Source organism: Lepeophtheirus salmonis, chromosome 10 (genome assembly GCF_016086655.4).
Source record: "Lepeophtheirus salmonis chromosome 10, UVic_Lsal_1.4, whole genome shotgun sequence".
NCBI classification, from domain to species: Eukaryota; Metazoa; Arthropoda; class Copepoda; order Siphonostomatoida; family Caligidae; genus Lepeophtheirus; species Lepeophtheirus salmonis.
In genome coordinates, this window is record NC_052140.2 from 13,113,143 (window position 1) to 13,119,142 (window position 6,000).

Sequence of the window (6,000 nt, forward strand, 5' to 3'; positions counted from 1 at the left end):
GCATTATTAAGAGTTCTAGGATCCTGGTTTTAAGGCTGGGCAGGATGGAAAAAATGGAGAAGACCTTCCAGAGGACTATAAAGCACAACTTGTGATTAGATTATTTCTCAAGGACCTCAAACCACTTTCTGACAGAGTGTATGAAAGCCAGAAGGGTTGGGAGGTGCAAGAAAATCCTTAGATGGATCAAGGCAAATTTGTCAATTGTGAAAATTTTCTCAGACAAAAAGATTTTTACCGTTGATCAATACCACAACTACCGGAACCACTGCTGGCTAGCAGAAACAAAGGAAGAGGTCTAAGGGGCTTACCACACCAAATATATGACCCACACATTAGCCAGTGGTGTTTTGATCATAGGAACGAAGATGCTTCCATTCTTTTTCAAGGCTAGACAGAAAATTTGCCAGGAGGACTAATATAAAGTACTTAGGTCAACCATCTTGTCATGGCTGAAGACCAACTACGCGAAGGGTAACTACACGTGGACTCAGGAAGGCGCCCCCTCACACGTCCGCCAAGTGCCAAAAGTTTTGTGCAGATAACATTTCTCTATTTTGGTTGAAAGAGATATGGCTGCCTTCCTTATCAGATTTGAACCCACTGGCATTTTAGAGAAGGAAACTAACAGGACATCACACCCAAATGTGGACTCAATGGAACCCTCCATGGTGGCTTCCATGGAACAACTTGTCAGATAAATTTGTCGTCAACTTCTGCATGGCTTTCAGGTGACGTGTTATGGCTGTGATTGATAATAAAAAAAGTTTTGCAAAAACCTTGTCTACATCTTTTGTTAACATTATTTTTTTGCTTTTTATTGACAATATATAACTATTCATGTATTTTTAAAGCCCTCACTCGAGTCCACTTTTTGTAGCCCTACCTATCCATAGTGATATGTGTGGTCTATCAATACAAAAGCAAGCTAGAATGATTTTTTTTAAAATGGAGTGAAGATTAAATTTAAATTCTTCGTTGTTGAATCATCGCCCATTTCCATCAACAAATTATTCTTATGGACGCTTTTGAAACGCTGCAAATTGTACTTAAATTAATTGATATATCATTACAGTTGAAAGAAGGCATATCGGGTCTAATATAAGTCTCCTACATCAAATAAAGGCTTAAACTATAGCTAAAATTCTGCAGTATAAACATTTATCCCAGAAATGTGAATAGAATGCTTATAATTGAAGTAAGTATGGCCATAAAATATTGGGCTGTATTTACAATGTACTTAAATTGGCTGTTTTTTCTTTTCTTGATTTTTGTTCAAGATTATTTTTATTCTGACATAGTACATGTATCAACATGATCTCATAAAACATTGAAGTAAAGTTATTATTCTGTATTTTTTCATTCTACGATTCTTTTTGCTTGCGCAGTTTTTTTTCCTCTTTATTTTTTGAGGTTTTACAACGCTCAAAAAATGTGAAATTATATAATCAAGGGATGGTCAATTAGCTGTTTTCTTCCATATCCAGTTGTGGTTTGAGGAACAGAGGAGGGCCACTAGGAAATTTTTTATTAAAGGAAAATAAAAAGAAGAAGAAGAAGTCATTAAAAAAAAACAGAATGAATTTTAATGATTACATATTATTTTATGTTGGCTCTCAGGAAAGAAAAGAAAATACAACGCCATTTCATGACATTTAAGATGGTGGAAAATCGGACGAGTGAATCATTGTACAAAAGAAGGATGCCCATAGTAAAAACATATGGGTTTTATTGATATTTTAAGGGGAAACTTCAATTGACACATCATTTATCTTCTACTCAAAGATGATCGCAATATATTGTGTGTATGAAAATCGTGAAAATGTTGACTCATGATAAACAACTTTAAGTTTCTGAAAAAGCATACAGAGCTCAGCTTTGAAACTTCTAAGAGTTTTCATACATAAATATACAATTATTGGTCAAAGTGGCCTCCATTGGCGCCAATTGTGACATCAATCTGGAGCCTTAAACGCAGTGTTTTGAGAAAATCCACGGACATATTGGCCTATTCCTTCTGAATAGAAGCATTCAAGTTTTCAACACTTGAGTGTTGGATGTCAAAGGCATTCTTCTCGATAGTGCCCTTGATGCCGTAGTACAAAAGGTTACGGTCTGGTATGAAGGGTGACCATATTGTCTAAGGCCAAAATTTGGCAAGTTGTTGAGACACTATGTCTAGGTGCCGAATCCTGCTGTCAATACATAGTTTGACTTCAGCCAAGTCAAACCCACCATTATTAAGACCTTCAAGTGCTTCTGCACGCGATATTGAGGCACTTAGGAAACCAATAAGGCGGCATTATTTTTCGTCAGATATAACGTTGATGGTGGAAACTTATTAACACAACTACAAGCTACATCCTGTACCTAGGGCAATAAGAAATCCGTGATAAAGTAGGAATACATACTCCAATAGAAATCATAATCACTGAGTAACATAATTTATTGGATAGGGCTCTAATTTTGGACCACACTGTAAGTGCTCAAAGCTTTACAGCAAATATCAATTGTCATTTGACTTAGAATATAATTAATCTTTTAAGAGTACAATAGATATTTTTAGGTATTAAAAAAAAAAAGACGCCATCATTGATCTATAATATATTATTCATCACAGGTATGAGTGCACCTATATGTCCATTCCAACTTTCTTTTTTATAATAATTATGATTGGGATTTATGTTTTGATCGCCTATACATACAACCAACACAATAAAAAAAATAGATTACCCAATAAATTAATCATCGGATTTTAATAAAACCAATGCCAAATGAATGCATTTGGCACAAATAACGGCCTCGATTCGACTAAGATCAGTAACCTTAAATAGATTCCGAAATTTCTCCCGAATCCTGGATATAAGCTCAGATTTTGTGTTCCATGAGGATACATTGATGTGGTTCTTCCAGGAACTTGATTTACTTATTAGCATTGACCTTGAGGCTATTGGAGAAAAAATATGATGGCAGTCTGACCTCATCTTGTGATTAGCACGCTTTGTTGTTAATTCATCATCCCCTCCAGACTCTCGTATTTCCTTCAAAACTCTCCAGACAAAGGACTTGTCCATGTTAGAAGTTTGCAATCTCAACATTGTCTCGTCCGGCATGGATCACAATAAGAAAACTTTGACTTGTCCGCGATTGTAGAATAAATACTTCATTGATGAATCCTACTGGCGTATGCACAGATTTTGCTAAATTATTTCTTAAACAATGGCTGCACGCTCTAGATGCTACTACTGAATATAATTCGTAACCATTTAACATAAAATCCAAATATTTTTACCATTATCTCTAATAAATTATTGAAAAATTTTACAGACAATATTTTTGTTTTTTTTTCCCCCTTGTTCTTCTTCTTATCGTCTTATATTTTCTTTTGTGTATATATATATGTATTAAAGTACTGTCTTTTACGTAGTATAAATAGTCATGTATTTTGTATATTAATTAGAGTAGGTTTTTGTATTATAAAGAATACAGATGTTCCTTTAATAATTATTGTATTATTTCCTCCAAGCCATTACTTCTTCTCATTTGGCTCTCGGTCATTCTGGATCTCTCCGCCTATAAATAAGTTTGTGTCTCCTCTCCCTCGTCAAGACACAACAATTATATCTTTAATTAAACATTGGAAGTACATCAAAAGCCTTACATACAACATTAAATATTTTTTATTTATCTTCTCTTACAGATACACACATTTCGTTTTGGCTTATTGTAAAGTTGTTCCAAGACATCCATTAATTTGATAATATATTTTATGGGCTTTGCTTGTCATTGCAATATTTAATTCTACTGACTGTACAAAGTGTGGAAGCTATCTATGCTCCCACTTTGGCCCGCTTTCTTGGGCAAAAAGGGACACTTAGGTAGCTATTCATTAGTAGAGTGTTTGTTCAAACCTACAATAGTTGAAAATTAATGGAATCGATTGACGAATGCGTTGTCCAAAATATCAGTAAAAGGGACGGAGCCATCATTGGAATCAACGCCTAGAGCGACATCGTGGACTTGGTAGAAACCAAGGTGAAGCTCTGGATCGGAAGGGATGCCAATGGGAGTCTTTACATATTACAGCCGGACTTGGGTACCTGCCAAATCTCGAAAAAAGTATCAAATGGGTGCAGGGCAATTTTATTTTGAGGTCTTCAGCTAGCGGGAATTTTTATTTCCAATTTCCCCGGATCTGAATACGAAGTATTTTATTGAGTAGGGCGTGATCGAGAGACAAACAAAGCAGTCGGATAAAGAAGGAATTCCAGGATTTGTCAAGGGGCCAAGTGGCGAAGGTTTGCTCACACTTTCGGCCTCGTATAGAGATTTTAATTGAGAATGGAGATGATTTTATTGAATAGAATAAATAAAAATCCATTGAGAATTCACAATTCCCTGTTTTTAAATATTATCAGCACGTTTAGAATATTAAGTTGAAATAACTATAACATACCAGTTAATACATTGACAAAAATAAATCCTTCCACGCTTAAAGAATTTAAACATTAATAGCTTCTTAAATACATTACTTTATTCTTAGACTTATACAGACATATATTGGATTCACAGATCATTTCCTTCAAAACTTTTATAGGTTATAAAGGTTTTAAATTGTGTTTCTCAAATATTAAAAAATGATTATATTTAGTAAGTTACAAAATATTGAAAACTCACTTTTAATCAATTGTAAAATATGAAATATTTAGGATTTTGTGGTTTTTTCTTCATTGGGAAAATTATACATGCAAAATCAAAATACTCGGCCTCATCACTTTGCATCATAGGCGTGTAATTAAATAGGTTATTACACTCCACTGAATTGTAAACAAAAAGGTAAACATATCTTCCTCACTCTGGATACCAAACAAAGGGTACCTCTTCTGTAAAACAAGACTATGATTATAACAATATCTACCTCCCAAAAACAAATATAGAAATTTTCAAGCATACTTTTTATTATAGATCGGTTAATCTGTGGAATTTTATACCTCTATGATTTTGTCAAAGAAGTGAGGGTGACATCAAGCGATTTTTAGTTAATTCTTTTTTTGTGTGACATATTTATAAATATATTATTTGCATTTTGGGATTATTTTATTCTGTTTATTTTTTCTTTGCACTTTCAAGTTATTTTTAATATTCTTGTCTTAAATGCATTACTCTTACAAAAAATTATTATTAATATATTTTATAAATACTAACTCTTAAGTCAACATTGATATGATTTGATTATCAGAACAGGTCGAATCAAATAAATATTTCGGTAACCTGCAAGATATAAGTGTTTGAATTTATCACGGTTCTACCTCGTTAAGACAAAAAATATTCAGTGTATTTTGTTTTCCGATGTCGATGTTTTAACATCTTTTCTCCTAATCAGTACTCTAAACGTTGATTGGTTGAATAAGAATTAGTTTTCTCTGAAATTGTGAATAACTTCAACTACCAGCTGTCTAACTCCTGTCGGCCTATGCACGTCTCTAGTATAGTGGCAAAACTAACTATGACTTTAAACGATAATTATTACTGAAAATATTATGAATTGTGAAGCATCTAAGCTCAATACAAAGATAATAAAAGTAAGTTATTTCCTCTTAGTGTTTAAAGTTTGAGATCTCATTAGGCTTTCAATGGATGGAGGGTGTTCTATTGGCTATTCTTGTACATCAAACAGCCCCAATTGTGAAAGTTCAAAAGTGTTACTTAGCGATTAAGGATCACTTTAGTTTACATGGAAAAGGTGTTATCTTCCTAACACAAAAATGGACACTGCAATGTTTGTCAGCTGTCGATCTTGTTGGTCCTTTTTCTCATATCAGTGTTCTGAATGTTAATTAAACGACATTGAATTTGCTCAAAATTATATTGGAGCCATTTTAGACTTTCATTCGACCTGTGATAGGAAGTCGAGTCCTGCTACCATATGTAAAACCTCCCATTGGTAACCATGTCGATCCAGCGCTTCACTTTAGTCTCTAGCACGTCCAATTAGGGATC